This window comes from Orcinus orca, chromosome 4 (genome assembly GCF_937001465.1).
Source record: "Orcinus orca chromosome 4, mOrcOrc1.1, whole genome shotgun sequence".
Lineage (NCBI taxonomy): Eukaryota > Metazoa > Chordata > Mammalia > Artiodactyla > Delphinidae > Orcinus > Orcinus orca.
The window spans coordinates 154,266,956-154,289,099 of record NC_064562.1 but is presented as its reverse complement, the minus strand read 5'-3'; the positions used below and the strand labels follow the sequence as shown (position 1 = coordinate 154,289,099).

The following is a 22,144-nucleotide window of genomic DNA, read 5'->3' as shown; positions in this document are numbered from 1 at the left end:
CCTGCGCTTGTACGTGTGGGAGAGAAACCACAGAGCACAAAAGCCAAACAGTGCAGGAGACGAAAGCACCCCAGATACCTCCAAAGTAGCGATGACGACAGCAGACTTGTTAAGATGATAAAAGCAAACAATAATTCTATACCTATTTTGTCAAAGTCTCGAGATAAAATAACTACTGACGGGATTTTACACACAGCGTGGTTATCTGCTGTGGTATAAAAAAATTACCCCAAACTAAACAAGTTAGAACAGAACGCATCTAGTATCTCAGCTTCTGCCGGTCAGGAGCACAGGAGTGGCCGGGGTTGGCCTGATGGTCTCACGAGGCCGCAGTCAAGGCGCTGGCCCGGGTCGGGGTCCCGCCCAAAGGCGCCCCTGGGGAAGGGTCTGCTGCCGGGCTCACTCAGTGCTTGGCTGCCCCTGGCTGTTGGGCTGAGGCACCTCACTTGCTGGCCTCACGGGCTTCTCCCAAATGGCATCTTGGTGACAGGAGTCTTCCAGCAAGGTGGAGGTCACAGGCGTTTGTAACCAAATCGTGGGTGTGAAGCCCGTTTGCCACATTCTGTTGGTTACCAGTTACCAGGTTACTATGTTAACGCTGTTACTAGGTAACAGTGTGTGTGTGGGGGGGGGGAATTCCACAAGGAGCGGAGGATCGTAAAGGTCTCGTCAGAAGTCCGTCTAACTCAATAGTCAGATTGTCACTTGAGAGAGAGGGCTTAAACCAAAACATCTTCCAACATGCGTGACTAAGGAGTTTATCAGTGACAGGTCCTTGCCGAAGACACTGCTAGAGGAAGCACTTCAGGAAGAAAGGAGTGGGGCTGAGAAGGAAAGGGCGTGAGCAAAAGAAGCAACTGCGAGCTACTCACACAAGGTGATAATGACGGTACTTTGGGGAAGAAAGGCAGAGAGGAGGTGAGATACTGAAGAATCAGAATGGAACTTAAACCATGTAGAACTTGGCGATAAAGAAAATGCTTAGGATGCAGCTAAACACACACTTGGAAGGGAAACTGTTCTGAAACTGCACATGTGGGAAAAGAAGAGAAGTGGAGAAGCAGGGACCTAAGTGTCCGACTCAGGAGGTTAGACGTGGATAGCAGAGCACAGCCATGGAGAGAAGAAGGAGGAAAACAGTCAGGTCTAGAGAAGCGATTCACAGGACTAAAGATCAGAAGGAAAGTAAACATTAGGCAGGATGAGCAAAGCCAGAACCCGCCTGGACTACCTGATGGTTCCACAGACTAGAATACAGCAGAAGCAATGGGATGTCACCTCCAAGGTGAAGCTACAAGAAGGCTGTGGCTCCTGTTTCTCTCTCCCTCCTTCTCCAGCCCTATCTCCATCCCCATCCCCATCTCCCTCTCCCTCTCCCTCTCCATCTGCATCTTTATCTCTATCTCCATCTCCTTCTCTCTATCTCTCTCCTGCTCCTTGCTCTGGGAAAAGTGGTTGCTCTGTTGTGAGCTGTCCCGTGGAGGGGCCCCATGTGGAGACACTGAGGTCTCCAGTCAATGGCCCTGTGAGTGAGCTGGGAAGTGGCTGTGACCCCAGTTGAGCCCTCAGATGACTGCAGCCCCAGTTGACACATTGATGGCAGACTTGTGAGACCCTGAGGAAGAAGCCCCAAGCTCATCACGTCTGGTTCCTAACACTGGGAAACTGTGAGGTGATACATGTTTGTGGTTTTCAATCACTGAGTTTCGATGTAACCTGTTACACAGCAATCAATAACTAATACAAACTACAAAAGTCACAATGTGGCAAGATTGAAAAAGAAAGGAGGAAGGATGGCTTTACTAAACAATATTAGCAATGAACAGTGAGATATAACCACAGATAAAACAGAGATTTTAAAATCAAAAGAAGATATAACCAATTTTGCCAAGAAATTCAAAGCTTAAATAAAATAAACAATATTCTGTTAAAAATTAAGCTAACCAAAACTCACTCAAGAAACAATAGAATACCCAAATAACCCAGTAACCACAGAGAAAATGGATCACTCGTTTAAAGGTGGACCCCCTGCAAAAATGCAGATGGTTTAAAGGAAAGTTCTGTCAAATATTTAAAGAGCAGGTAATACAAATCTTATTAAAGTGTTTCAGGTAATTAAGAAGTAGGAAAGGGCTTCCCTGGTGGCGCAGTGGTTGAGAGTCCGCCTGCAATGCAGGGGACCGGGTTCGTGCCCCGGTCCGGGAAGATCCCACATGCCGCGGAGCGGCTGGGCCCGTGAGCCATGGCCGCTGAGCCTGCGCGTCTGGAGCCTGTGCTCCGCAACGGGAGAGGCCACAACAGTGAGAGGCCCGCGAACCACAAAAAAAAGAAGAAGTAGGAAAGCTACCCAAATAATCTTGAGACATCAAACTCAGATGTTACAATGAAAAATTTTAAGATATAGACTAGTCATATTTAGAAACAGAAATACAAGATTATCAAATAAAATACCAGCAAACCAAACCCATCAATATGTATAAAAATAATTACACCAAATTAGGTTAATTTCAGGCATGTAAAGATGATTTATCATTAGAAAATATATTAACATTTAACACACTAAAAATCAATGGAGGGGCTTCCCTGGTGGTGCAGTGGTTAAGAATCCACCTGCCAATGCCGGGGACACAGGTTCAAGCCCTGGTCCGAGAAGATCCCACATACCGCGGAGCAACTAAGCCTGTGCGCCACAACTACTGAGCCTGCGCTCTAGAGCCCGCGAGCCACAACTACTGAAGCCTGCGTGCCTAGAGCCCATGCTCTGCAACAAGAGAAGCCACCGCAAAGAGAAGCCCGCACACCACAACGAAGAGTAACCCCCGCTCACCACAACTAGAGAAGGCCTGCGCACAGCAACAAAGACCCAATGCAGCCAAAAATAAATACATTTTTTAAAAAATCAGTAGAACTTTTTCATTGAATCATCGCAATAAATACAAGAAAAATATTTGGTAAAATCTGGTAAAAATTATTTTTTCATCAAGGTGAAATTGACATAACATAAAATTCAATTATTTTAAACTGGACAATTCAGTAGCTTCTAGTATATTCACAGTGTTACACAACCATCACCACTATATAATTCCAGACCATTTTCATCAACCCCCAAAGAAACCCTGTGTCCATTTAGCAGTCACTCCCTATTTCCCCCTCCCCTCAGACCCTGACAACCATTAAGCTGCAGATTAATGTCCCCATGAATTTGCCTATAATTACATTTAAATTGAATCACGCAATATGTAGACTGTTGTGTCTGATTTCTTTCACTTAGTGTAATGTTTTCAAGGTTCATCCATGTTGTAGCACGTATCAGTACATCATTCCTTTTTATGGCTGGATACAATTGCATTGTATAGTTATACATTTTGTTAGTCCATTCATCAGTTGATAGACATTTGAGTGTTTTCCACTTTTTTGCCTGCCTTTTTATCAGAGAGTTCAATCCACTTATATTTAGTGTAATTACTGATGAAGAGGGACTTACTTCTGCCATTTTGCTACTTGTTTTCTATTTATCTTACATATATTTTGTTCCCGGAAATATATATATACATATATTTGTTAATTTCTTAGCGGTGGTTCTGTGGATTACAAGTAATATCTTAATTTATAATAATCTCGTCTGAATTAATACACACTTATGTTCAGTAGTTTAAAAACTTTGCTCCTATTTAGTTCCATCCCCACCCCCTTCTGTTGTTTTCATCACAAATCACACTTTTATACATTGTACGTCCATCGATATCATTTATAATTATTGTTTTATGTAAACGTCTTTTAAATCAATAGGAAATAAAAGTGGACTTAGAAACCAAAGCACAGTGATACTGGCTTTTATATTTACCTGTGCTCTTTACTTCTTTGTATGGATTTGAGTTACTGTCTAGTGTCCTTTCATTTCAACCTGAAGGAGTCTCTTTAGCATTTCTTGCAGGGCCGGTCTACTAGTGACAGATTCTCTCAGTTTTTGTTTATCTGAGAATGTCTTAATTTCTTCTTAAATTTCGAAGGATAGTTCTGTGGGTGTCGAATTCTTGGTTGATAGCTACTTCAATGTGTTTATCATCCCACTGCCTCCTGGCCTCCATGATCTCTGACGAGAAATCAGCTGTTACTATTACAGAGGTTCCCTCCTACAAGTCAGTATTCTCACTTTGTATTTGGTTTTCAGCAGCCTGATTGTTATGTGTCTTAGTGTGGATCTCTTTGAGTTTATCCTACTTGGAATTTGTTAAGCTTCTGGGATGAGTACATTCATTATTTTCATCATATTTGGAAAGATTTTGGCCATTGTTTCTTCAAATATTCTTTCTGCCCCTTTTCCTCTATCTCCTCCTTCTGTGACTCCTGTTATGCATATGTTGGTTCACTTGGTGATATTCCACAAGTCTCAGGCTCTTTTCATTATTCCTTTTTCTTTCTGCTTCTCGGATGGTCTAATGCCTATTGACTTATTTTCAAGTATACTGAGTCTTTTGTCTGCTCAAATCTTCTGTTGAAACACCTCTAGTGAATTTTTCCTTTCAGTTACTGTACTGCTCAACACCAGAATTACTATTTGGTTCATTCTGATCATTTCTATATTTTTATTGATAGTCTCCATTTGGTTTGACATTGTTCTCATGGTTTCCTTTGGTTATTTGTACATATATATTTAGCTCTTTGAGCATATTTAAATAGTATATTTAAAGCCTTTGTATAATAAGTCTAATGTCTAAGCTTTCTCAGGGACAGCTTCTGTATACTTATTTTGTATGAACCATACTCTCTCATTTCTTTGCATGCCTTGTAAAAATTTTTGCTGTTGGAAACTGGACATTTTGAATATTATAATGTGGCAACTTTGGAAATCAGATTCTCCTCCTTCTCCAGGACTTGTTGTCATGTCTTGTGGTTACTATTGTTTTCTTTAGTGATTTTTCTGAACTAAATTTGTAAAGTCTGTGTCCTTTGTCATGTGCCCACTGAAATCTCTGGTCAGTTAGCTTCATGGTTAGTTAGTGATTTGACAAAGACTTTCTTAAAAGCCTGGAACAAAAAAAAAACAGATAAGTAACAGAAACACCAAAAACCCTCCGAGTCTTTGCAGAGGGGCTGTGTGTGAGCTCAGTGCCTTCACCTCTCACCCAAGGAGCTGACAGCTCTGCCTTAGCCTTCACTTCCATTTACATGGAGCCCAAAGGTCACACAGAGGTGAGAGATTAGGGCCTCTCAATTCTTTTCTGAGGATGTGCCCAGCCCTGGCTATGCACATGCACCTCTAGATTCCCAAGGATATGTGGGAGGTTTTCAAAACCTTATTCCCCAAAGTACCTCACTGCCCAGCTTTTCCTCCCAAGCTTTTTAATGTGTCTGTTGTTTGCCCCAGTAGCAATAGCTAATACATTTGCCTTTAAATGTTTTCGATAAATGTTTTGACAAAAATCAGCCCCTTAGGTAGCTACTTCTCCATGCTGAGAGAGTTCCTAGTTCGGTAAAATAAAGGCAAGCCCGTTGCAACAGTCCTTCAGGGAGTCACCAGAAGGTCAAAACAAAGAACCACAGCTCCTTGGGAAGGAGGTCCACTCTGCTGTCTCTGGCACCAGACACCCACACCTGGCACATGGGCTGCCATTGTCAAGACTGCCAAGCCAGGCCAGGCCAGGGATGGGGGCGGGAGGGCAAGGGTGAGAAAAGTGACCCAAAGCCCTCATGCTGAGCGTGAGCTGCCTTTCCCCTTATTATTCATTCACCTTGTTTCTTTACATCTTTGACTGTAGTCCAGAGTTTTGATAAAGTTTATTCTGAGGGTTTCTGCGAGAGTATCTGCTAGCTTTTGGAGTCCCTTACTGCACCATATTCACTGATGTCACTCCTTAACAAACATTGCTGATGAAACCCTGTGAGAAAACTATGAGTAGCTGGGAAATTCCTTGACTTGATAAAGAGTATTAACCACAAGTCAACCGCAAGCACTGTAAGCGATGGTGTGGCAATGGTTACACAACAAAGTGAGTGTTCTTTTTTTTTTCTTTTTAAATGTATTTATTTATTTTTGGCTGCATTGGGTCCTCGTTGCTGCACGTGGGCTTTCTGTAGTTGTGGCGAGCGGGGGCTACTCTTTGTTGCGGTGCGTGGGCTTCTTTCTCATTGCTGTGGCTTCTCTTGTTGCAGAGCACGGGCTCTAGGCACGCAGGCTTCAGTAGTTGTGGCTCGTGGGCTCTAGAGCGCAGGTTCAGTAGTTGTGGTGCACAGGCCTAGTTGCACCGAGGCATGTGGGATCTTCCCGGACCAGGATCGAACCTGTGTCCCCTGCATTGGCAGGCGGATTCTTAACCACTGGACCCCCAGGGAAGCCCCAGCCTAATTATTATTGGAAAATGATAAAGGACACTGTGCACTTGAAGATAGTGTGGGGCTAGTGATGGGAGAGCTGAAGGGTGAAGGAGGCAGTCCCTGTGGCTGCATGAGGAGCTGCCTGGAGAGTCCCTCTGGACAGAGGCCGTGGCCCTTGTGCAAGGAGACAGCCGGCCTCAGGTAACCCAGCTGCCCCCTAACCTGACACCCTGCCTGGGTCCTGAGGGTCCAAGTCAGCCAAGTGCCTGGGCCACGGGGTCCTCCCGGAGGTGGGGGCACAGTGAGGGAGGGGAGAAGGGGTGCCGTCAGCCAAGTGCCTGGGCCACGGGGTCCTCCCGGAGCCGGGGGCACAGTGAGGGAGGGGAGAAGGGGTGCCGTCTGATGCAGCTCCTTAGTCATCTTGTCCCCACAAAGGGTCACACAGCTCCGGGCCAGACTCAGCCAGTGCCGAAAAGAAGCCAGAGCGAAGCCAGAGCCACCGTCCCCACGGCCCTCCACCAGGGCCCGAAAGCCCCAAGGGTTGCTTGTTTCTTCTCTCTGTTAGCCAAGAACAAAGACCTGGCTGCAATGAAAAGGCGCTTATCTGGGCGCTGTTAGGACCACAGCCCAGATGCAAGCCCTGGAATTGGTTCCACCAGCCTGAGATCTGCCTCTTCAGCTGGGCCTGGGCACCGGCGGGAGGACCCAGACCGGGTGCTGATGAACACTCCCAAGCAGGGACCCCTTCCTCTTAGCCAGGACCTGGACCTCAGAGGGTGACAGCTGTGCCTTGGGACCTTGCCCTTTCCTGTCAGAAGAGAGAATAACATTTGTTTGGTGGAGGTTTACAGGAACATTGTGACCTGACCATGACCTGACCTCAAAAACAAAGGCTCTGACACCAAGGAGTGTGCAACAGCTAACCACGCCCCCCCCTTTCCCATGACAGGCTTCGCTGAAGGGTTTCGGGGAGTTGGGGGCTTTTAAGGCATGAGCCACCCGTCTCCTTGCGTGGCCCTGCAATGAACCTCTCTCTGTTCCCAGCTCTGATGTTCTGGTGTTGTTTGGCCTCATGGTGCCTCAGGCACACGGACTTGTGTCTGGTAACGACTGCACAGGAGTGATGAGGTGCTATCTAGGAAGGATACATCCACCTTGCCACAGGGGTGGCCCACTCCCTCTGTTGTCCTGGACCCTGCGGTATGAAGGTCCTTCCTCTTCTTAGAGCCTCGCCTCCCCTGTCCTTGCCCCATGCCGCCTGCAGCCCATCCGCCCGTACTCCATCTCCCTTTCTCTGAGGGCCTGTCTTCTGAACCAGCTATCAGATGGCAGAAGCTGAGGAACAAAAGCGAGCACTTGCAGCGTCAGGACCCAGGCAGGCTTGGAAGCGCGGCGGGACATCACAGGGAGGCATTGGGACGCGCGGGGCTGTTATAAGAGCCCGGCGCGGCCGTGGTCTCCCAGAGGACGTGGCGCTTCTGCTGCAACTCCTGCAGCTCGTCGCCGCGTCCTCCGCCGCCGCCTTCCGCGAGCCAGCCCACGGCGCGACCCGCGCCCACTCGTCCTGCCCCGGGCCCCTCGCCCACACCGTGCACTCCACGTTGGTGCTCGCGTGCACCTTCGCGCCTCTCTGCGGGCCGGCGAGTTCACGCACCCTCGCCCTCGCGGTCCCGTCCAGCAGCGAGGGATCGGGCGCCGGGAACCGCAGCACAGCGGACCCCCACCCCGCCGGAGATTGCCCCTCCCAGACCTCCAGCGTCGCAAACCGGCTCCGCACAGGCCGGCGGAGCGCCCCCGACAGACGCCGGGCCGGGCCTCCAGCTCCGCGCTGGTCGGAGGGTGGCCGCCAACCCCCTACTGGGACACCGGTCGGCCTTGGACCACCGCCGGACCCCAGATCCAGGGCCTGCACCTTGGACTTCCTGCTCCACAAAGGCCAGCCGCTGACTCACAGGGAGAGTTCCTGGGACCCCTGCCCACCTCCATGCAACCTCTCAGTGGGCTCCCTGCAGAGCCGTCAGAGGCCCGTGTGCCCTGACCCACCTAGGAACCTTAAACCAAGGTCTCCTGCCCTGACCCACCTAGGAACCTTAAACCAAGGTCTCCTTGGACCCCAAGCCGGGCAGAGGCCAACCACTGATGCGCACTGACATTCCCGTGGCCCTACCTGAGCCTGGGGACCTTACATCTAATCTTAACTGCACTTGAACCTACTCCCATAAGAGGACAAAGCACCACCCCACAGTCAGCCCCAGAGTCACCCACGCAGTAGCAGGTCCCCACCTTGGATGCCCCACTGAGCAGGGGACTCCCACCCCCCAACACCCAGAGCCCCGTGGGTGCCCCTGGACTTAGGGAACCAGATCCCAAGGTCTCTGGTTTGGTCTCCCCCCTGGAGAAAAGGCAACCTTCACATCCAACTGAGCGTGCCCTGGACCTCCGCCCACCACCACCCAAGCTGTATGCATGGGGAATCCAGCCCCACTCCCCCTCCTACAGGACCCCACCCACGTGTGCATGGGGAATCCAGCCCCACTCCCCCTCCTACAGGACCCCACCCACGTGTGCATGGGGAATCCAGCCCCACTCCCCCTCCTACAGGACCCCACCCACGTGTGCATGGGGAATCCAGCCCCACTCCCCCTCCTACAGGACCCCACCCACGTGTGCATGGGGAATCCAGCCCCACTCCCCCTCCCACAGGACCCCACCCACGTGTGCATGGGGAATCCAGCCCCACTCCCCCTCCTACAGGACCCCACCCACGTATGCATGGGGAATCCAGCCCTGAGCTTTCCCTTGACGTTCCCCGAGTTCTCTTGTGCCTGTGGCCCTCGGCACCTCTGGCTGGAAGGGGCTACTACCTGGTAGAAGAGAAATGCCTCGTCCCACTCACCGTGCACCCCACCACCGCACGGCCCTCTCAAGCCACCTTGGACACCTCCCATTGCTGCCGAGCGACCATGGCCCTGACCCGCTCCCTGACTCTGGGCCCCAGCCACCAGAAAGGGAAGGACCAGCCCCGGCAGCCCCTCCCGCCCAACAGCAGTTCAATCGCTCTGTGAGACTGGCGGAAGGCAGGAAATGGGACAGGGAGAGCGACCTGGACCCAAAGAAGTGGGGCCTCCTGACCCAGACAGGGGAAATCCAAGGCCACCAGCGCAGGCGGGACTCGGCCTTCCATGGTCGGGGCTCTGACTCAGAAACGGCAGCGCCTCATGGCCGGTGCTTGGAGCCGTGCGTGGCGTGGTCCCCCGGGAGGGTCACCGTGCCGAGGTGCTGATGGGCCTCTGGCCTGGAGACCTTTGCTCTTCTGGTGGTATATCACCTGAGGAGTCTTCGTCTTCTGGGGAGGGCTTAGAACAGGACAAGGACAGGAGAGCTGTCCACAGGCAGGAAACTCGTGGATAAACTTTGGAGGAATTTGACAGAAAGCTTAAATTTATGAAGACAGTTTTTCACAGAAAGAGGGAAATTAATAAAAATCTATTCAAGAAAGTGTCTGAACTGAAGGATTTGCTCGGAATGTCTGAAGAAAACCAAAGGAGGAAAAATCTATTCCACTTGTCACGGAAGGACACCATTTAAAGAACTCGCCAGAGAACAGACGTCCCGGGACGCGGCTGGAGAGGAGGGAGCCTGCGAGCACGTCCCAGGGGGAGCCGTGGGCCCTGAGCGCAGAGGGGTCCTTGGCAGAGCTCCTCCAGGTCAAGGACAGGTTCCCCCGCCTGGAAGGGGAGGGGGAGGCATTACAAGAACAGGCCGAGCGTTGGGGTGGGAAGGAGGCCCAGGTCCGAGAGCTGGAGAGCTTCTTCCTTAAGATGTGGGGCTTCCTGGAAGCTTTTGCACCAGGGCCGTTTTCACGGTACGAAGGCCTGGCACCCCTGTGCACCCCACCCTGGGAGGGGGGCCTAGAAGCGGGGTAGAGGTGCTTCACCACGTATAGGAGTTTTGAATAAACCGCGTTGGAAGGGGACGGAAGTGTTCCCGGTGATGGGGACACCAGGGGTCGCGGTCGCTCCCCCCGACACGTGTGCTCACAGCCTCCAGCTGATTGGGTCCCAACTGGGTCTGAACTGCAGACCCACCAACACTCAAAGCCAGCGCCGAGCCGGGCGCTGTTCTGAGGGGCAGCAAACCAAGCAGAGGGCCCGGACCCAGGGATTCCAACAAAGACCGTTTCTGGCCCAAGGCCTCCCAGCCAGTTTGTGGCAAAACTTGGGTTTGGACCTTGGCGTTACAGCAGCAGGTGCCGGTCTGATGCAGGTCTCTGATGAGCAAATGTGAGGGGTGAGACCAGGGTGGAGAGAGGCCAGGGGCATCGGGTGAGGGGTGTGGGGTGAGGGCGGCAGGTGGGAGACCGGAGAGGGGGCTGGGCTGGCGGGCTGCGTGCGCGGGAGGGCGGCCCTGCGGGATGGGGGGCAGGTGGGAACAGGTGCATCTGGGGGATGAGGGAGGTGGCCGCCTCCACGAGGCAGAGCAGAGAAGGAGTTGGATGCCGGGGCTGGGGGGAGCTCAGGTGCGCCGGGGCGCAGGGCAGCGCTCTTGCTCCCTCTCTCCCCCACTCGGCCACAGGCTGCAGCCCAGCACCTGCTCTGCCCAGAACCCTCTTACTTCCTCAATGCCGCTGGCCACCGCCCCTCACCTCGGGGCTCGGGGTGCACAGGGAAGCTTTGAGCTCCAGGGAGCCGGGCTGGGACGGCTGGCTTGAGGGAGTGTTGACAGATGTGGCATTAGAACATATGTATATGTTCTGAAATGTGTATAGGTTCACAGGAGGGTGCAGATAGGGCCGAAAGGCCCCGGGCACACTTCACCCATTTTGCCCCGGTTGGTGACATCTTACGTCACCGTAAGACAGCACTCCCTAGGAAGCCGGGGTCAGCGTGGTGTGCGTGTAGGGTCCTGTCCTTCCGTCGCCCTGCCCGCGGCAGCCACCCATCCGCTCTCCATCTTGGGAGCTTTGTCATCTCGAGAGTGTGGCCTGAATGGAGTCATACAGCCGTGACCTTTTGAGATACTGGTCGGGCTTGTGTTTAGCTTTTTAAGAACCCGTCAAGCTGTCTTAGCAGCGCACGCACATTCCCACCAGCCGTGTGAGCCCTGCGTCCCTTCCAGTCTGCTGTCTTCTAGCAGGTGGGCAGTGGCGTCCTTCAGGTTGCTTTTTAAGAACCCGTCAAGCTGTCTTAGCCGTGTGTCTTACACGCACATTCCCACCAGCTGCGTGAGCCCTGCGTCCCTTCCGGTCTGCTGTCTTCTAGCAGGTGGGCAGTGGCGTCCTTCAGGTTGCTTTTTAAGAACCCGTCAAGCTGTCTTAGCCGTGTGTCTTACACGCACATTCCCACCAGCTGCGTGAGCCCTGCGTCCCTTCCGGTCTGCTGTCTTCTAGCAGGTGGGCAGTGGCGTCCTTCAGGTTTTCCTTTGCATCTCCCTTGGGGCTAGTGATACCGAACAATGTTTCATGTGCTTATTTGCCCCCTGTGTATTCTCTTTGGTGAATGTCTGTTCATGTCTTTTGCGCATTTTCTATTCGGGTGGCTTGTGTTTTTTACCGCTGAGTTTGAGAGCTCCTTTGTCAGATGTGCGGTTTGCAGGTGTGTCCTCCTAGTCTGTAGCTTGCTTGTCTTTTCATCCGAACAGGATCTTTAGTAGAGAAATCAGTTTTCATTTTGCTGAAGTCCGATTTAGCACGTGCTTTATTTTACGGATTGTGCTTTTAGTGTCGCGTCTGCGTCCTGAAGATTTTCTCCTGTGCTTCCTTCTGGTAGTCTTGTAGCTCTACATCTTACTTTTAAATCTAGGCTGTGATCAATTTGTGTCCACTTTTGTATGAGGGGTGAAGCTTAGGTCGTGGTATTTTTGTTCCTTTGTTTTGTCCTTGTTTCGTGGCCTGTGGCTGTCTAGTTGCTCTGCAAAGACCATCCTTCTACGTTAAATCGACTTTTCACCTTTGTCAAAGATCAGCCACGTGGGTGTGGTCTACTTCCGGGTGGTGAGTGAGTGTGGTCTACTTCCGGGTCCCCTGCTCTTCTCGTTGGTCCTGGGTCTTTGCCTCCACCCATACCCGTCTTGCGATGGAGTGTCCTGACTTCATTCTTCCATTTTGTCCCTTTTCAAGTTGTTCTGGGTGTCGTAGTTCCTTTGCATTTCCATATAAACTTTAGAATAGTTTTGTCAGTGTCTATAAAATAAACCTTTCTGGGATTTCTGTAGGAATGTGTTAAGCCCGGAGATCAGTCTGGGAGATGAGACATCTTGACTGCGGTGTGTGTCTGCGTTCGGGGGGATCTCTGACCTCTTCCACCACCCTGCCGTGGGGTCCCACTGCTGCCTCTGCACCCCTACTTGTCCAGCTGCTGGAAGGACGGGTTCTCGGTGGTGCCGAGAGCAGAGTCAGAGGCTCACACGCCGAGGGCCCGGCTGCCCTGGCCCTCAGCGCCCCTCCACCTTCCCGCCCCTGAGCAGAGCTGTGGGACCCCTGGCGCCCCAGGGCCTCCGCATCAGCGCGGCCGGGACTCGGGCACAGCAGCTGGGGGTGTCCGGCCCTCAGAGCAGACTTGGAGATGGAGGGTGGTGGCAGCAGCTGACCCGTCCACTCGGCCCGGAGCCTCCATGCCTGGGCTCGAAGGAGCCCAGGAGCCCGTGGGGCCGAGCCCCAGGCCTGGCTTCCATGTGGAGAAGGAGTGTGGTGCTCTCGGCCTGGGGGCTCGCCCTCCACCGAGGGGTCTCTGTGCGGGTGGCACAGGGCTTGTGTGCCTGTGGCTTCCATTTGTTTTCCAGAACACATGAGTTATGACTGTGACAATCTCGACAGCAACAGCAAAGCGTCTTGACGTGTTGAATTGTCGTTTTGTGCCCCAGGTTCCGACTTGCCGAGAAGGGACCGGGAGGTCTGGTTACCCCACCGTCCGGCCTGGCAACCCTCCAGGTCTCATCTGCTATGACACAGCTCACCGGGACCGCGCCGAAGCGTGTTCTCCAGGAAGCGTTCGTCTGAACGTCTGCTCTAGGTTCTCTGGGGCTTCTCCCTAGGAGTGGAACTCTGGGTCCCGCGTGTCACTTTCTGAGCAGCCACCAGCACGGTGTCCACAGCAGCGTCACCATTTGCATCCCTACTTGCGCAGTGGGAGGGTTCCCGCCTCTCCACACCCTCACTAACACTCGCTATTTTCTGTTTGGGGATTATTTTGTTGTTTGAAGTGGCATCTCACTGTCGGTGTTTTGTTTTGTTTTGTTTTGTTTTTTTTCTCACTGTGGTTTTGATTTGCGTTTTCCTAGTGACTGAGGTGGGAGGTAAGACTTCTCCTTTATCCCCTTAGCCTTCGCTGGACTGACACAGGACAGAGCAGCAGGAGAAAAGCAGACACATTTTATTTAATAAAATGTTATGTGTACGTGGGAGTCCTCACAGGACAATGACGCCCTGAGAGGTGGTGAGGGCCAGGTGTTTATAAAGTAGGTTGAACAAGGAGTGGCAACTGTGGGACAGAAGGGGGAGTATCTGGGGGATGGAAGGAAAATACGAGGGATTTAACGAGGTCTGCTCGCAGGGTCCTCGCCTGGCAACCCGCCTCTGGTGACGAGTGTGTCTTCTCGGTGCAGGGAGGATGTCCTCCACGTCGAGTCTCACCTCTGCCTTCAGGAGGAAAAGGGGAGTCAGAGCACCCTTCCTGCACCTGCTGTTTTGCAAGCGCCTTTAACACAAGATAACCAATGTGCCAAAGCAGCGCAGCACGGAGCGGCACGTCCTGAGCCCCTGCCCTAGCCATGCTGAGCATCCTTTCACGAGCTCATCGCCGTTCGTGTATGTTCTATGGGGAAAAGTCTGTTCAAGTGCTTTGTCCATTTCTTTAGATTCCACATATAAGTGATATCATAGTATTTGTCTTTCTCTGTCTGACTTATCAGCATAATGCCCTCCAAGTCCAACCATGTTGCTGCAAGAGGCATTATTTCATTCTGTTTTATGGCTGAGTAATATCCCATTGTGTATACGTACCACATCTTCTTTATCTCTTCATCTGTTGATCGACACTTAGGTTGCTTCCACGCCTTGGCTACTGTGAATAGTGCTGCTATGAACATTGGGGTGCACGTATCTTTTCGACTTAGTGTGTTTGTTTTTTTCAGATATATACTCAGGAGTGGGATTGCTGGGTCACATGGTAGCTCTATTTTTAGTTTCTTAAGGACCCTCCGTACTGTTCTCCACAGTAGCTGCACCAGTTTACATTCCCGCCAACAGTGCACGAGGGTTCCCTTTTCTCCACACCCTCTCCAATGTCTGTGTTCTTTTTCATAGCAGCCGTTCTGACAGGTGTGCTGTGATATCTCATTGTGGTTTTGATTTTAATGCAACTTTCTGAAGCTGTGAATTTTACTGCACTCTTCTATTTTTACTGTTCTCTAGAAATTCTGTGCTCTGTACCTAGCTTCTCTTTGGCTCCAGAGAGAGGCTTTGCCGTTTCTGGGCGGAAACACTCTTTTCTCCTAGCTTGGGTGCGACGTGATCGAGAAAGTCGCTCGTCCTGTTTCTGCTCTGCAGTGCCCCACTGTCTCCTTTCTGCCCTGCAGTGCCCCGCTGTCTCCTTTGCAGCCTGCTGGGTGGGCCGTCTCAGCAGCGCCTCTCCTGTGAGTGCCTGGATTATCTTCTGGGCTCGGTTCTTGAGAGTTTGGGACAGGGTGGGGCCATTTCACTAACGTGACCCCGAGTAAGAAGAAAACTCTTTACACCGCCTGGGCGGCCTCATGCCACAGACGATCTACTCTCCACCCCGGTTACCGTTTTCTCCTTCCCAGCACCCGTTTCCATAATTAAACCATGGGGGTAGGAGTGTCTCCAGGCAGATTTACCAAGACACCGATTGCGTCCTTTCGGAGGGGGCCGCACGTTGGGGAGGAGGGGCCGTACACACACACACACACGTGCACACACGTACGTGCACACGGGTGCCTGATTTCTTTAGCGAGAGTCACAGGGACACCTGGACCCAGGCGGCCGGCCCCGCTCCCTGTAGCCTCCTCAGCTCTTGAGTCCCTGCAGGGCTGCCCCTCTAGCAGCGACACACACCAGCTAGGTCTTAACTCTGTCCTGTGTCCCAGCCTTCTTATTTTCAGGCTCATAGCACCTTTCCGAAGGAACGCTTACAATGCTGGGCCCTGACAGGAGTGGTCTTGAACACCGAGCACACGTCTGAGCCCCACTCAGGACCAGGGAGGGCCCACAGCCTGGCCGCTCCCCTGGCCTCCAGCCTCGCAGCCCTGGAGGCTGCCGCCTGGAGAGTTTATCGGCGGGTGTTGTGAAAATGACAGTCACGTAGTCTGGGTGGATTCTATCTCTACGGCTGATCACAGAAACTAATTATAGGTTGTTTTACTAAATGATTTCAGGGGAAAACCAAAAAATGTTATTTTTTTACCAGTAAGCCAGCTAACTGCGTGTAAAATCTTATCATCCTGTGTGGGGCACGTGTTTTATTCAAGAATCAGTATTTTAAACAGAATGGGCAGGTGTCAGCCGCCTCCTGTGAGATCAAAATCACCGGAGGTCAGTTCTGGTTGGACAGCGGACTGGGCAGTGTCCCTGAGCCCTGGGGGGTTATTGACGCCCTGGCTGTCCTGTGGGCAGCTGAGATGAAAGAAGGGGCCCCAGGGCCGGACAGGGAAGCCCCCATTCTGTAACAAACAGCCTCCCACCCTCATCTGCACAGCCCCGCCGGGACGTCCTCCCACAGACCTGTCCGGGAGCCGCCAGCCTCTCTTCTCTAGATCCCCCTGACCCACCGGGAAGGGGGTGTTGGTACTCGCGCATGAGCCACCTGCACCCCTAGCACAGCTGATGAGTCGGATCCTGAGATGCTGGAAGTTTGAATGGAGAGGACCTGGCAGCTCATGGGCGCTATGTGACAACAAAGCCAGACTTGGCCTTTGCCCCTCAGACCCCCGGGATCTCCTGGGTGATGAGTGTCTTCTGTGGTTCATAACCATCTCCTTCCAAGCACAGCTGAGTTTACGTCAATGAGGCGACGCCGCTGGGGCCTGTGAGAGCTTCAGGACAGGGGTTGGTCACTAGAAAAGCCAAGTGACCAGGGTGGGAACCCTCAGCCCCCCCACCCCCAGACCTCCGGGGAGGGGACGGGGCTGGAGACAGGGTCAGAGCTCTCCAATGGTGAGACTGGAGAGCACCAGGTTGGTGAATGCGAGGGGACGCTGGGAGGCTTACGGCCGAGAGTGAGTGGCTCCATCCTGCCCCCACCCCAGCAACCCCCGCCCCATACTGGGCTCTTCCACTGGTCCTGAGCTGTGTCCTTTATCATGAACAATTAAATACATTTTCCTGAGATCTGAATCGTTCTAGTGAATCGGTGAACCAGAGGAAGGGTGGGAACCACCGAAGTTGTCACCGCCAGGGAGAAGTCCCACGTGGTGGTGGGGGCCCACGTACAGGTGGCGCTGGAGGGGGCAGCCCCGCGGGACTCAGCCCTACTGCGGGCGGCGCTGACTCGGGGGGAGGGGCATCCAGATGGTGGAGGACGCGCGGGCATGTGACTGGTGGGGTCCGGGAGGGAAGCCGGCTTCCAGGAGCCCCTGGTCTCCCTCAGGCGATGCAGCCTCCACGCCCCGTCTCCACCTCTCTGTGTGTCTCTCCCAGCCTCTTTCCATCTCTATCTCTGTGTCTCTGTGTCTCTGTGTCTCTCCTGTCTCTCCCTTTCACAGGGGGCTTGAATTAACTCCCATTACTCAAGACTAGGGTCCTTTTTACCCCTCTGCTCTGGAGCTCGAGCGCGTCTTGCTTCGCGGCCTGGTCAGGCCCCAGCCTGCCCCGCCCCCAGAGCCCCCTCCCCATGCCCGGTCCTGTGCCGGGCCCTGCCGACGGTGCCCTCAGGAGCTGCAGAGTGAGGGGACCCGCAGGAAGACCCCGCAGGCAGGAGGGACCCTGGGTGCGGCCCTTGGGCCAGCAGCTCGAGGCGTTTCCAGGATGCGAAGGTGTGACTCACCGGAGCCGGAGGACCTGTCCCCAGCCCCGCCCTCCCACAGCGGGCAGGCGTCCCCCGAAGGTTTGTCCCAAATGTGCTTCCGGAACACAGAGGGGGCAGTGGCTTTGCATGGCCCGAAACGAAGCGTCAGAGAGAAAACTGGGCGCGCGAACGCTGCTCCCACATGGACAAAGGTTACGTGTACAAACACATGGATTTTAATAAGAGGCGTAAAATACAGAAAGGTACACGTCGTACGAGAACCTCTTCAGCCACACGTGCCCACGGGCTCCCACAGGCTCCGCTCCGAGAGCGTCACAGATGGGCCAGAGACAAGCCGCCTCCCCCGAGACGGTTCTGTGACCTGTGATCCCGGAGGCCCGAGCGACTCCACGTGGCTGGGCCCTCGGCTCACTTGACGCCAGGGCCACGAGGGGACCCGGCAGGAGGACGGGGCGCAGTGGCGGCCAGGAGCCCACTCGCCTCTGTGTCCAGGGCCCAGATGCCGCGTCTTGCTGGCTCATAGCATCTGGATTAGCGGAAAAGCGCGGCCTTTCAACTTGACCTTAATCCCGCCAAGATCAGGCACCCTCCTCACTCTGGACCCCAGTGCAACCCTGCAGGGTGAGCCAGGCTCGCCCGCAGACAAGGGTCCCCCTCACCCAGACACCGCCTGTGACACAGACTTTCCCCTTTTATTCTACTTCTGTTGAGGCTAAACCTTCCAGAAACAACTTCCAAAAGCATGGCTGTGCCCCCGAGTCAGGGGCACCACAGGCGGGACGCTGTGGGCTGTGGGCTCCCCGGGCGCCAGGCGCCGGACACCGCCGGCGTCCCAGAGGGAAGATCTACCGGGGAAGCTGCATCCGAGGGCAACAAGTACAGAGGAGGCTCCCCCCAGCCCCCCAGCCCTGACGTCTGTGTTGCATGAGCACCACACATCCTGCTAAAGCGAAAGGGGTAATAACGTCCCTCAGGTCCAGGGCAGTCACAAAACAGACGATAAGTGAAAAGCGTTTAAAAGAGGCAGTCACTTGGTTGCCTCAAAGAATGGGGTTGTGCAGCCCCGGGGCCCTCAGAGATGAAGCGGTGGCCATTCCCACGGAGCTGACCGGCCAGCGCACCAGCCACACGGCCACGGGACCAACGTGGTTCCAGAAGCTGGGGGTGGGGCGTGATCCACCTTTACGGCGAGGGACGCAAAGTAAATAAGGTTTTTATACTAATGAAGCTCATTCAGAGAGAACCAAGTAATCCAAATGCAGTTTTGTCTTCAAATAAGTGGATTCCGAGAATGCATGCCGCACATGAACTGTGAGGGTTTACACACTTCTGTGACATGCAAACTCTGGGCTGAGTGTTTGCGTCCCCAAACTCTTATGCTGACATCCTACCTCCTGTATTTGGAGGTAACTGGAGGTGGGGCCCCCGGGAAGGGCTTGGGTGCTGTGGGCAGCGCCCCTGAGACCAGACCAGTGCTGTCTCAAGAAGAGGGAGCAAGTTGGGACTTCCCTGGGGGTCCAGTGGCTAAGACGCCGCAGGCGGCCCAGGTTCAATGCCTGCTTGGGGTACTAAGATTCCACAAGCTGGAAAAAAAAAAGAAAGGAGGGGACGAGCATGGGAGGAAGTCTATTCACATTATCGTGCCAACACGTAAGGTCAGGTCTGTGCAAGTCCACTTCCATGAAGCTTGAGGAAGCTGATTTATGGGGTGAAGGGTCGGGAGGGCAGTCCTCGGGGGCGCAGACAGGGAGGGGCAGGGAGCCAGTACTCCCTGTGTGCCCAGTGTGTGCCCAGTGAGCGCATAAAGGGTACTGGTCTGTAGTTTCCTTGTAGTGTCTTAGTGTGTGTGGCTTTGGTTTAGGGTAACGCTGGCCTCAAAGAATGAGTCAGGAAGTGATCCCCCCTCTTAAAGTTTTCTGAAAAGTTTGAGAAGGATTCGTATTAGTTCCTCTTTAGATGTTTGGTAGAATTCACCAGTGCAGCCATCAGGTCCAGTTTCTTTGTTGAGACGTTTATTATTGTTGTTATTACCGATTCAATCTCCTTACTAGTCATATTTCTATTCTTATTTTCTATTTCTTCATGATCCAGTCCTGGTAGGTGTTGTATTTCCAGGAATTTGTCCATTTCAGCTAAATTATCTAATTTGTTGGTGTACATTGTTCACAGTGCTCTCTTATAATCCTTTTTATTTCTGTAGCATTCGTTTTAATGTTTCCACTTTCATTTCTGATTTGAGTCATTTGAGCTATTTTTCTTTGTCCATCTAGATGAGATGAATTATGTTGACCTTTCCAAATAACCAACTTTTGGCTTTACTGATTTTCTCTATTGTTTTCCTATCCCTTATTTCATTTATTTCTGCTCTAATCTTTTTTTATATGTAAATTTATTTATTATTTATTTTTGCCTGTGTTGGGTTTTTGTTGCTGGGCGTGGCCTTTCTCTAGTTGCGGCAAGTGGGGGCCCCTCTCCGTTGCAGTGCGCGGGCTTCTCATTGCGGTGGCTTCTCTTATTGCAGAGCACAGGCTCTAGGCATCTGAGCTTCAGCAGTTGTGGCTCGCGGGCTCTAGAGCGCAGGCTCAGTAGTTGTGGCGCACAGGCTTAGTTGCTCCACGGCATGTGGGATCTTCCCGGACCAGGGCTCGAACCTATGTCCCCAGGACTGGCAGGCGGATTCTTAACCACTGCGCCACCAGGGAAGCCCTAATCTTTATTTTTTCCTTCCCTTCTGCTAGCTTTGGTCTAGTTTGTTCTTTCTCTAGTTCCTTAAGGTAGTGTGCGGATTTGAGATTTCTCTTGTTTTTAATGTGTTTATAGCTATACATTTTCCCGGATTTGAGATTTTCCTTGTTTTTAATGTGTTTATAGCTATACATTTCCCCGGATTTGAGATTTCTCTTGTTTTTAATGTGTCTATAGCTATACATTTCCCCGGATTTGAGATTTCCCTTGTTGTTAATGTGTCTATAGCTATACATTTCCCCGGATTTGAGGTTTTCCTTGTTGTTAATGTGTCTATAGCTATACATTTCCCCGGATTCGAGGTTTTCCTTGTTTTTAATGTGTCTATAGCTGTACATTTCCCCGGATTCGAGGTTTTCCTTGTTGTTAATGTGTCTATAGCTGTACATTTCTCCGGATTCGAGGTTTTCCTTGTTGTTAATGTGTCTATAGCTGTACATTTCCCCGGATTCGAGGTTTTCCTTGTTGTTAATGTGTCTATAGCTGTACAATTCCCCGGATTCGAGGTTTTCCTTGTTGTTAATGTGTCTATAGCTGTACATTTCCCCGGATTCGAGGTTTTCCTTGTTGTTAATGTGTCTATAGCTGTACATTTCCCCGGATTCGAGGTTTTCCTTGTTGTTAATGTGTCTATAGCTGTACATTTCCCCGGATTCGAGATTTTCCTTGTTGTTAATGTGTCTATAGCTGTACATTTCCCCGGATTCGAGGTTTTCCTTGTTGTTAATGTGTCTATAGCTGTACATTTCCCCGGATTCGAGGTTTTCCTTGTTGTTAATGTGTCTATAGCTGTACATTTCCCCGGATTCGAGGTTTTCCTTGTTTTTAATGTGTCTATAGCTGTACATTTCCCCGGATTCGAGGTTTTCCTTGTTGTTAATGTGTCTATAGCTGTACAATTCCCCGGATTCGAGGTTTTCCTTGTTGTTAATGTGTCTATAGCTGTACACTTCCCCGGATTCGAGGTTTTCCTTGTTGTTAATGTGTCTATAGCTGTACACTTCCCCGGATTCGAGGTTTTCCTTGTTGTTAATGTGTCTATAGCTGTACACTTCCCCGGATTCGAGGTTTTCCTTGTTGTTAATGTGTCTATAGCTGTACACTTCCCCGGATTCGAGGTTTTCCTTGTTGTTAATGTGTCTATAGCTGTACATTTCCCCGGATTCGAGGTTTTCCTTGTTGTTAATGTGTCTATAGCTGTACATTTCCCCGGATTCGAGGTTTTCCTTGTTGTTAATGTGTCTATAGCTGTACATTTCCCCGGATTCGAGGTTTTCCTTGCTGTTAATGTGTCTATAGCTGTACATTTCCCCGGATTCGAGGTTTTCCTTGTTTTTAATGTGTTTATAGCTGTACATTTCCCCGGATTTGAGGTTTTCCTTGTTTTTAATGTGTTTATAGCTATACAATTCCCCGGATTTGAGATTTCTCTTGTTTTTAATGTGTTTATAGCTATACACTTCCCCGGATTTGAGGTTTTCCTTGTTGTTAATGTGTTTATAGCTGTACACTTCCCCGGATTTGAGGTTTTCCTTGTTGTTAATGTGTTTATAGCTGTACATTTCCCCGGATTTGAGGTTTTCCTTGTTGTTAATGTGTTTATAGCTGTACATTTCCCCGGATTCGAGGTTTTCCTTGTTTTTAATGTGTTTATAGCTGTACATTTCCCCTAAACACCACTGTTGGTGGGTCTATTACTTTTGGTAAGTTGTGTTTTCTTTTTTACTCATTTCGAATTATTTTCTAATTTCCCTTTTGATTTATTCTTTGATCCATTGGTTCTTTAATTTCCACAAATTTAGGAATATTCCAATTTTCCTTGTGCTATTGATTTCTAACATCAGCCTGTTGTGGTTGGAGGAGATACTTTTTTATGGTATCTGGCTTTTTAAATGTATTGAGACTTAATTTGTGGCTTAACATATGATCTATCCTGGAAAGTGTCTCATGTGCACTTGAGAAGGATGTGTATGTTGTTGTCGTTGGGTGGAGTGTTCTGTGCACATCTGTTAGATCTGGTTGGTTTACTGTATTGCTTATGTCCTCTGTTTCCTTATGTATCTTCTGTCTGGTTGTTCTATCCAATATTACGAGTGGGGTTCTAC

The 22,144-nt window shown here is 51.4% G+C and overlaps 2 long non-coding RNA genes across 6 annotated transcripts; both read left to right on the top strand.

Annotated features, from left to right (window-relative positions):
* The first annotated feature begins 7,974 nt into the window (after positions 1 to 7,974).
* Positions 7,975 to 15,216, top strand: LOC117199583 (uncharacterized). Of its 5 annotated transcripts, none has more exons than XR_007477015.1 (4): positions 7,975 to 10,605; positions 13,177 to 13,325; positions 13,635 to 14,859; positions 14,890 to 15,216. It is a non-coding gene; the product is annotated as an uncharacterized LOC117199583 (long non-coding RNA). The 5 variants fall into 5 exon arrangements; XR_007477014.1 differs by having other exon boundaries at positions 13,177 to 13,748; positions 13,918 to 14,859; XR_007477012.1 differs by having other exon boundaries at positions 7,975 to 10,022; positions 13,177 to 14,859.
* Positions 15,217 to 19,871: 4,655 nt separating this feature from the next.
* LOC125964301 (uncharacterized) lies at positions 19,872 to 21,851 on the top strand. The gene is made up of 3 exons (XR_007477195.1): positions 19,872 to 20,290; positions 20,852 to 20,902; positions 21,668 to 21,851. It is a non-coding gene; the product is annotated as an uncharacterized LOC125964301 (long non-coding RNA).
* The last annotated feature ends 293 nt before the right edge of the window (positions 21,852 to 22,144 follow it).